Source organism: Mastomys coucha, unplaced genomic scaffold (assembly GCF_008632895.1).
Source record: "Mastomys coucha isolate ucsf_1 unplaced genomic scaffold, UCSF_Mcou_1 pScaffold23, whole genome shotgun sequence".
Taxonomy (NCBI): domain Eukaryota; kingdom Metazoa; phylum Chordata; class Mammalia; order Rodentia; family Muridae; genus Mastomys; species Mastomys coucha.
The window spans coordinates 49,402,985-49,413,525 of record NW_022196906.1 but is presented as its reverse complement, the minus strand read 5'-3'; the positions used below and the strand labels follow the sequence as shown (position 1 = coordinate 49,413,525).

The 10,541-nt window shown below is 43.5% G+C and overlaps 2 protein-coding genes across 7 annotated transcripts in view; one reads left to right on the top strand and one right to left on the bottom strand.

Annotated features, from left to right (window-relative positions):
* Positions 1 to 2,038, bottom strand: part of Tmem266 (transmembrane protein 266) — a 123,905-nt gene extending 121,867 nt beyond the window's left edge. For 2 of the 3 annotated variants that reach the window (XM_031344763.1, XM_031344764.1), the window contains exon 1: positions 1,935 to 2,038. The gene's annotated coding sequence lies outside the window, so the exon portion shown is untranslated. The remainder of the gene's footprint in view (positions 1 to 1,934) is intronic. The other variant, XM_031344765.1, reaches the window with a different exon arrangement.
* Positions 2,039 to 2,145: 107 nt separating this feature from the next.
* Positions 2,146 to 10,541, top strand: part of Nrg4 (neuregulin 4) — a 107,383-nt gene continuing 98,987 nt past the window's right edge. For 2 of the 4 annotated variants that reach the window (XR_004111437.1, XM_031343894.1), the window contains exons 1-2: positions 2,146 to 2,367; positions 9,294 to 9,413. The gene's annotated coding sequence lies outside the window, so the exon portion shown is untranslated. The other 2 variants (XR_004111440.1, XR_004111438.1) reach the window with 2 other exon arrangements.

Here is a 10,541-nt window from a genome sequence, read left to right as displayed (position 1 = left end):
TATATATATCCATATATATCCATAGCTAAACGGATACATTCTAAGAGCTTTTAATGAGTCGTTGCCGTGGTGCTTTTAATGAGTTGTTGCCGTGGTTGTAGACACCATATCGTGGCACATGGCTGGCATGGAGTCTTTCACCCCCTCGCAGCACCCACCAGTGTGACAAGACAGTGGAGTGATGACTGGCAATGACCGCAAGAGATGGTGCTCGAACAGGTAGGGCAGGGCGCGGCTGTGAAGAATATGCCAGCACTCACATGATCTGTAGGTACTTTGTGGGTTTAAACTGGGAGCAAAACAAAATTCTGAACATAATCAATTAGATGAGATACTTTTACAGCAGGATGCCCTGGACCCTGTGTTTAAAAATAGGCTCAGTATCACCACAAAGGAAATTCCACACAGTACCACTCATGAACACCAGTTTCTCATCTTGGAAAGCCACAAAATTGGTATGGGATCTGTGAAATGGAAAATTGCATCAGGGCCTATGTGCTCACACGTGAACCCGATCTTAATGAAAAGATGAATGGAGTAGCAACACTGGAGTTAAATGGTGAGCCCCCAGCGCCCTGCAATCTGGTGTGATGCAGATGAACTGGATCTTTACCCTGCTCCTGTCGGTGTGACCTTGGGTAAGTCAGTTAACCTTTTAAGTGCCAGCTTCTTCATCTCCAACACAGAGATGACAGCCTTGCAGTGAAGACCCAAGGAAATCAGCCACAAATGGCGTTTAGCTCAGCACTGGGTCCATGGGAGCACATCTCCTGGTTTAATGGGGTACCACAGTCCAGCTGCCGGACTCCCACATCTTGCCATAGTCATTTTCATTTTGTGCTTCCAGCTCTTTCGGTTCTTTTCACTATATTATTTCTGGGGGAGGGCTGTAGGGAAGCACTTACATACGGTCCACTTTCCCCACTCTTATTCACAGCTAAGTTAAAGCTAGGGAAATAGATAATATACACTGAAGAGAAACCCAGTGCTTGGAAGATGGTGGTGTATGTATATGGAATATAAATAAATTATAGTCCAGTCTAAAATATATAATGCAAAAAAATTATTTCAAAAGAAAGAAATGACAGGCAAAACATTTAAAGCGAATAGAAGGGATCTTATGGGCCTCTCAGTATTGGTGACTATGAAACAGAATGGAGTATGGGGTCTGACTTCCAACAGGTGGCTAGCTTTAATCGGCTTCAGATGCAAAACCGCGATGAATCTGAGTAGGCAAGTCTCAAATATTCAACTCAAGGTCTCCTATTAACAATTTAGAAAGATTTTTTTTTCTGGGTTTAAGCCTCTCTGGCAAGTTAGCAAGCAGGGAACTGTCTGCCGTAGCTTGCACCTGTCCTCCTGAACAGTATGCCAGGCTGACGTGAAACCCTCCATCCTTTCCACCGTCCATCCTGTCGCTGGGGCACCTAGCGACAAACCGGGGAAGCCCACTAGGAAGTGGTCACGACCAGCCAAGCCACAAATCCCTAGGGTGTGGGATTTCCACCTCTACACCACGTCTGAAAACCGAAAATAGGCGTCCGCTTGCTATACTGCAATGGGATTCCCCTCAGAAGCAAACCACCCGCACCCCCCAGCTTTCATGTTTTATTAATAAATGCAAGATGGCACACAGAGGCAAAGAATAGGAGGGAAGGCATCTGCAGCTGGACCCGAACCAGGACAGTTTGCAAAAATAAATAAGAAGCATGTGACAAGCAGATCCCCAGTCTGGAGCTGAAGACCCCGCGCTGGCCAGAGAGGATGGTCGTCCGGCTCCCCAGCCCGGGACATGAAGGTCAGCTGCAGGATCCTAGTCCTCCAGGGCATTCACCCAGCAACCCACGACTGGCCCCTACCCTTGCCTCCCTCACCCGCCCGCCCCGGCCACAGTAGGGGAAGCCCCGGCGGCTGCCGGCTGCAAGAACACGTACCTGCTGCCGGAGCTCAGGATTCGCTCTGCTCTGCAGCGCCGGGCCCGCGCTCCCGCTCCTGGGGCTCCCCTCTCCGCCCCCCCCACCCCCCGCCCCCTCGCGGCCCCGCCGCTCCCTCCGCCCCTCCGCCCACCCTGCTCGAGCGCGCGCGCACGCGCTTTCACGACGGCGGCTCTCCCGGGCCCGCGCCTGCGCTCTCGCTGCCCGCGCTCGCTCGCGCGTTCCGGAGGCTGCGGAGGGGCCGCGCGGCTGTCTAGGAAACCGCGACTAGCGGGGGCCGCGTGTGGGCAGTCAGCCCCGGCGAAGGGCACGCAGGCCTCGTGGAGCGGGTGACCGGGGTCACGAACAAGAGCCCGAAGCGGAGGCTGGCGGGTGCGGCTGCGACCGCGGCCGCCGGTGGGCGGGCGCCAGCGGTCCCACCGTACGGCCCCGGGTGCGTTTTCACACGGTGTGCCGGGGAGCGGCGGCGGGCAGCGTCCTCCGAGGTTTCTACCGGCCGCCTCTGGCGTGTGCATTGCCCCAAGGAGCCTTTGAAGGCATTGTCCACCTCTCGGTGGTCCCCGTCACATTCTCACGTGACAGATAACACTGTGCATGTTGGTCGTGTATTGTAGATGAAGAGTTTTCTGCCCTTGAAGAGCCTGTCCCGATTGAGAATGCCTAGAGTAGACCAAGTGACTGAGCAATCTGGGGTGGTTAAAAAAAAAAGAAATCATCCCTCGCCTGTAAATATACTGCTGTGAACAGTTTTTAAAAAACAGTTTTAAATTCCTGCTTTAAAAATATATATAGCCCATTTCCTTTGGGGTTCTGGTCTTCTTAGATACTTTTAAGATCGGAAACCCTTCTTTCTCTAGGGCACAAAGTTCCTGGGTGACTTTGGGGTTCTCCCCCATTGGCTTCCCCTCCAGAATAATTACTATTTGGTTAGCTTCACGTTTCCTTCTGGGACGCCCGGCGACTTTCTTGCCTTCTCTTCCCAATCAGCCCTTCTAGCAAAATGGTAGAAATTAGAATTGAAAGTTTTAAAACCCAGGCCATACATAGAACTGCCTGAAGGGCTGGGATCAGTCTTTTAATAGATACAGAAATGTCTAGACAAGGAATGTGCATCTAAATTTGGCCACCTGAAGGGAAAAGTGTAATGTTTTTGTATAGTCCTTACCTACCAACATTTCTTAACCATCTGTAATGCCTAATTTCAGGGGTGAGGGATCCCTTGGAGAAAATTGTTATAGAAGTTAACTTGGCTTGATAGGATTTCCCCCTACCAGTTCTAGGCACAAATAGACTGGAAAGTAGAAATGCTGCCCTCCCTTCATGCCCCTCCCCTCCCCCACCCATTTAGTAGAACTACACTTAAGTTTCCTTAAGGGCATTGAACCTCCTTCATGACAGTGTTTTGCTGGCTAGACATCTGGCAAAACATTCAGATACAAACAGGTAAAGATTTCTTGAAGAAGACTCCACTAACAAGCACAAAAAATAATCCCTGGAATTAATAAATGAGATTGCATGAAACTAATCACTCCCCACCCCCACCCCACGAACCAGAAAATCAAGAGGGAGGAGACAGCCTACCGAATGGGAGACAATGTTGAAAGGAAGGAAGGAAGGAAGGAAGGAAGGAGGGAGGGAAGGAAGGAAGGAAGGAAGGAAGGAAGGAAGGAAGGAAGGAAGGAGGAAGGAAGGAAAGAAGGAATACTGTGGGAGTGGGAGGGGTGGTGTTAGTGGCTGAATCCATTCCAGTTCAAGAGTTGTCTCCACTAGGTTAGCCTGTAGACAGACCTGTGAGGCGTTCTCTTGATGAAAGATTGGTGTGAAAGGGTCCAGCTGTGCCTTCCCACACTCTGGGCGGTGCCACCATTGGGTAGGTGGTCCTAGTTGCTCTAAGAAAGCAGGCTATTAAAGCTAGCAAGCAGTGCTCTTCCACAGCCTATGCATCAGGTTTTGCCTTGGCTTCCCTCGATGATGGACTCTAAACTGTAAGTAAAAGAAAGGCTAATTAAAGAAAACTCTAATTAAATATTAAGAGTAGTACAAGTATCTACAGGAAAAAAATTAGACTCTAACCAAAAATTTTGTATTCTAATACATTTTTTTTCTTTTAAGTGTGTTAAAGATGTTACTTAAAGATATTACTTTAAGATGCTACTTACAATGTTACCTTAGGGTAATTTTTTTTTTCTACCATGGTGTCTAAGAGGAACTAGAGAGGAACAAAGGATATCTTTTCCCATTGCATTCTGGCTTGTTTGGTTTTGCAGCACCAGTGATTGAATCCTGCCCTCATTTGTGCTACCCAGGGGTTCTGCAACTCAGCTGTATGCCCAGCCACAGGTGTCTTTACTCTTCTCTCTTTTCCCCTCCTCTGCAACCCTATGGAAATTCAAAAATCCCCTAACATTTGCAACTTGTCAGCTCTATGCTTCCCCTGGTGGTGTGTTACTTCCACAGCACATGCCCAAATTAAAATCCTCTCATTTCTTTATGGTGTTGAAACCTTAGCTTGCCGATATTCACTCTCACACACAAACACGCACATACGGGGGAGGAGGGCCAGGGACATAGAGACCAGGTGCCTTTCTACTTTCTCTAATTTTGCCTGCTCTTCTTCTCATAGATACTAAATCCTGAGATTCAGAAATCTACAGCAGGCTTCTCACTATTGTTACTCAGCTTTCTTGGTCTTTGTGAATCAATGTCAAACACTTGTTTAAAGTCAGATTCTGGAGCCTCTGAAACGCATTGAAATCTAATTTCCAGAAGATTGACTTGGGGATTTTGTTTCTGTCTCAGGTGATCATTACTGAGAGTGGAGGGTGGGAACTCCTCCAGTTACAAATAGCACAGGTGTGTTGCTTCAGTATGTGGCAGGTGAGGAATGGGAGGGAGGCCTTTGTGTGCCTGTGGAAAGGAGTTACAGAGCAACAAGAAAACAAGCTGAAATGCAGGGTGGAAGAGACTGCTTAAGATGTGTGAGTTGCTTTCTTGACAGACGACACTGTTTTTAAGGTGGTGTCATTGGCATAATATCCATGCCAAGATGCCTTAGAAGTAAGCCACATCCTTTATTGTAAAAGATTGCACACACACACACACACACCCTATTTTTCTGAGTGGTGATGCATGCGAGTACTCCTAGCATTGGAGAAGCTGAGGCAGGAGGATCAGGAGTTTAATGTCAGCCTGGGCTACATAGGAAGTTCAAGGCTAGCATGAACTATATAGTGAGGCCCTACTTCAAAAGTCCAAAATCAGAAAGGGAAGGAAGGAAGGAAGGACAGTTTTTTCAAGAGCACCAGAATTACACAAATAGAATTTTTTCCCATGTTCATCCCATGGCAGCGAGATTGTGGGAGGGTAAATTGAAGATGATGCTGGTCCTGTGAATGTCTTAAAAAAAAAAAAAAAAAAAAATTGGTCTCAGGATTAAAACTTTTGTTCAAGTACTAATTGGAAAAAATATACAGATCTGATGCCTCATAATTTGTGAGTTCTACACCTAGTCCATAAATTGTTGATGTTTATCTACATCTGCATATTTTGTGGGTGCTTCTAAATGCCTTATAACACAGCGTTGCTAATGTGGACTGTACAGAGAAGAGCCACACTGTGTCCAGGAGAACCAGGAAGTAGACTCCGTTATGTTGGGTGATATTTATCTGAGGCTTAAGTATTCCCAGTAACTGCTAACAGCAGGTCTCTTTTTTAAATCCTACTGAGGTAGCTTTAATGAGTAAATATATTTGACATAATTAGCAACATTCATATGCAGATAGTCTATATTGGATGCAACAGAAAGTCCAATAGCATGCATTCCTTTGGCCTCTGTAAAAAACTGCAAAAGGTTTTCTTACTGAGCATAGTGGTACTCACCTATAACTCCAGCTCTTCAGGAAGCTGAGGCAGGAGGATGAGAAGTTTGAGGCCTACCATAACTACATAGACAGTTTGAAGCTGACTGGCACATTGGCTAAGTCTTTATCAAAATAATATTAAAGGAAAAAGGTTCAATCCCTAATAAAACACAGAGACAGGAGGGGGAGGGGAGGAGAGGGATGGAGAGAGTTTCATACTGGCAGTAGACTTAATCACCAGCAGCCCTCCAAATAATCATATTTTAACCATTTATCTGCTGACATGCTTTCTACTGTACATTGGCATTAACTTAGAGACCCCCTCACTGCAGTTGTTCTTTAGTTAAACAAGACCTTAGCTGCTGGGTGTTTTCCAAGTATGTTCGAGGCAAGTAAAGAGTTGAAGTTCTAGTCTATCGCCGTCCCTCCCTACATGTGAATAACAGTGTCTTACTAAAAACACTGGTAGCGATTGGGAGGATGAAGAAATGGGTGCTAGCACTGCCTTTCTGTAAAGCCACTGGGATGTCTCAGTGGTGTTTTTGTTTGAGACAGGGTTTCATTCCATGCATCCTAAACTCGAGGTAGTCTTCCTGTGTCACCCTCACGAAGGTTCCACCACACTCCGCTTAGTGTGTGGTGTTTAAGAGTGAAAAAAACATGGAATGCTTTGAGTTATATTTTTGGTTGGCCATTATCTATTTTTAGTTTGTATGTGTAATTGTGATCTGAATAATTGAATTCAGATATGCTTCACTTTGAATTTTATTAATTGTTAATTTTTGCTTCAGAGCTAAAGACTGTATCTAGAAAATAGCAGATAGCATGAAGCTTAGAATTATGGCAGACCAATGAGTAGGCATCTCTCTCTTCCTAAAACATTAATAAATTCCATTATATTTTTTGTTAGTATGAAATGTATTTTATTTTATATTGGCTTATAAGTAGAGTTGAATATCTTTATAGGGAGTTTTCACTATCTTTATTTCCTGGCTATTAACATTTCATTTCATGATCATTAATGAAAATAGTTTTGTATGTGTTAGAGAGCCATCTATAAAGATCCTTCTGAATATCTGGTCCCAGAGGATCACCAAATGAGTAATACTCTGTTTTCAAGTGAGCGTTCCTATGTGTTTCAGTTTGGAAGTTTGCATGTGCTTCATGGGCCAACTACTTCATTGCTACACAGCTGTGTCAAAGTGGAATATGGGCAGATATATACTTGAAAATACAAAATATCTAGTGCTCAATTCTAGTACATTGTACTTAGGTTCCTTGTTTTTATTGATAGACTTCTGTGCTAACTAGTCTATGTCAACTTGACCCAAGGTAGAATTATCTGGAAGGAGGGAACCTCAATTGAGAGAATGCCTTCATAAGATCTGGTTGTAAGGCATTTCTTAGTGATTGATGGGTAGGGGGCAGCCCATTGTGGGTGGGGCTACCTTTGGGCTAGTGATCCTGGGTTCTATAAGAAAGCAGACTGAGGAAGCTGTGAGGAGCAAGCCAGTAAGCAGCACCCCTCTGTGGCCTCTGCATCAGCTCTTGCCTCCAGGTTCCTGCCCTGCTTGAGTTCCTGCCCTGACTTCCTTCAGTGATGGTTTGTCACCTGGGAGTGTAAGCTGAAGTAAATCTTTGCTCCCCAGGTTGCTTTGAGTCTAGTGTTCATCATAGCAATGCTAACCCTAACTGGGACAAGCTCTAATGCTTGTTGACATTTATTAGCTGCTTACAGTATTCCAGAATGATGGTTCCACAAGCTTTATTTGTATTAATCTTTCATATAACAAGTCTTTTGGCAATGTGTAGTTATTATTAATCTTCTTTATAAAGGAGATGGAGGGAGTAGCTAACTTGCTCATGATCACATAGTCTGTATGGAGCCTGGATTGAGACATAGGCAGTCTGATTCCGAGACCTGAAGTCCAGCCCCCTGGCCTTGCTGTTTCAGTGTACACAGAGCTATAAAAATCTGAGCAGTATGGTGTAGCTGGAAAAGCATTCTGGATTCCAGGGGGGTCTGTCTCTTAAGCCATTCTGCCATTTTCAATCACTGCAGAAATGGAGATTGGCTTAGAAAGGATGTAACCTACTCCAGGCGTTCTCTAACCCTTTCTAGCTCTAGGATTTTATTATGATTATTTTGTCTACAGAAGAGAAAAAATGGTTTGTTTAACTTATCCAACTTAAGAGAGCCATAAAAATAAAGTACTAATATGGTCAAACTTGAAAGTAAATAAATTTTAGATAAACATTACTGTTATTAAATCCATTGTATTATTTGTATAACTATGAAAAGATGTCGAACTGTTATGTATTCCAACATTTGCATATGACACATATAATTAGAGTGTTTGGAGCCACTGTCTTGGTCTCCTATTTCAGTACATATAGAATAAATGCTTTGGGGGAAATGAACTTTGCAGCTAGAAGGTAGGTTATATTAGATACCATGTCCCCTTCCTCTTTCTGATGAACACCACCACCCTATTGAAATGACAATCCATATTAAGTTTCTATCATAACTGTGACTTTTTTCATATAGGAGACAATATGAGGAATAGTTTCATAATAAAAAGTGAATCTTCTTGGACTACAGAGATAGCTTAGTTGGAAAAAAAAAAGCCTTTACTGGCAACAGGGGCTTGAATTTGGGTCACCAGAACCCACATGAAAGCTGTCAATGGCAGCATGTGACTGTAGGCCCAGGATTTGCTGGGGTGAGCAAAGAAAACAGACATTGGCTGGCCTAGACCAATTGAGCTTTGAGTCAGTGAGAGGCCCTGCCTCAGTAAAGGTAGATAGTGGTGTGAGAAGACAGATGCCATCAACCTCCGGCTTCTATACACATGCATATACACACACCCCAACACACACACACACACATATACCATACTCACACAACTAGATATATACTAATTCTTCACTCTTTCCCCAAAGTCCCTGCCTGTGTATTTCAAAAGGGTACCTCCTAGTTAATTTTTAAGTAAGATTTGAATTTTCTATTACTCTTAACTTCTAACTCCCTGTTTGGAAATAACAATAAATAGTTCTCTGGAGACTTTAATTTTTTAATCTTTTATTTTGTATTTTTTAGATTTGCTGTATGTTTCAATGTTTGGCTTGCATGTATGTATGTGCACCATATGTGTGCCTGGTGCCCCCAGAGGTGAGAAGGCATTGAATCACTCAGAACTGGAGTTATGGATGGTTGTGAACCACTGGATAGGTGATGGGAACTGAACCCAGGTCCTCTGCAAGAATAGCAATGTCTGAACACTGAGCCATCTCAGCCCTTCTTGGAACTTAAAAATCATATATCAGAAACATAAGGGTTAACGAAGGAGAAGTTAACTGTATCAACAAAGGGAAGCTTCTTTCCTAACTCTTGGGTTCTGTGAGATCACTAAAAATTATGCTGAAGTTTGTAACTGTTATATATTACTTTTCTTCATTGCTAAACTAATCCTTTGTTTTTGTCTGTTTTTTATGGTAGCCTTGGTTCCTACCTGAGCAGAAACAGTAGATATGAGCCACAGCCCAAAGGCTCGTCTGCCTCCTTCCACTATGCAGCCTAGAAGAACAGGAGAAGAGCAGGGGTCTAAGGGTGTGGCAGGTAAGTGACTTCATCTCCTGTGATTTGAGGAGGAATGTATGTGCTAGACAGTTCCTTAGCTGTAATTTTAGGTCCTGGTTTGATTTATCAGACTATAAAGAATATTCTCTGTAACATGTAAAATCATATAATTTTTCAAGGTGTCAAGGTTTTGTTTTTCAATTCTAGTACTTGAGAAGCCTGTGTTCCGTTAAATGTTAACTAGAAAAAAATGGCATATTAGGAATATCAAAGAACTGTGCATCTGGTCTTTGTATTGTAAAAGTAATATAAATAGAATTAAAACTTTGGAATCCAAGAGTCTGGAGAAGGTCTACATTGTCCTCATGATTAGAAAATGGAGGGCTATGGTGAGGTGGTGTGCAAAGCACCCTTCACATGGGTGAGATTACATCAGGCTGAGCAGAGGGCCGCCCTGTCTCTAAGACCTACAGGGGAAATTGTGGGGAAACTTAGCTTAGGAAAAAGATTATGGTTAAGAAGGCCCTAAGATCCGAATTATTTACTTGGGAAATTGTAAGATTTTCTCTAGACGGTCTTTTAACTTGTGATTGTCTGTCAGCAACACCCTATCTACCTATGTATGTACCTGTCACAAAGCTTTCTGACACCACAGTGCTGTTAGCCCTGGCTTGACAAGCAGACAGCGGTCTATGTCCAGAGCAATAGCTAACATATTTCTAAAAATAGAGCATACAAACATACAGCGCTTGACCTTTAGATTGTTGGGAACTGTACAGTTTTAAACACAGGAAGTCCTGTATTTTAGTTTATTCCATTGGTCATGTGACTATCACTGATCTGTTTAATTTGTATGGTTCATACGATGTTCTCCCAGGACCTTTAAGTTAACATTGAGATTGAATTGTGGATTCTTAATGAATCGCCTCTATCAAGAATAGAGAGAATGATGTGAGGCAGAATTTAAAAATAGTATATTCAAGGAGGATTATCAAGACCAGTTCTCAGAAATGCAAGATGAGATGTGTGAGGTGAACCAGAGTGTAGTAATCTAAAGATGGCATCAGGAAGCAGGAAAAAGACTTATTTTTCACCTCTTTTGAGTTAGAGAAAGGATGAAGAATGGCAAGGTTGAGAAAAAGCACCTTTTTTTTTTTTTTTTTTTTT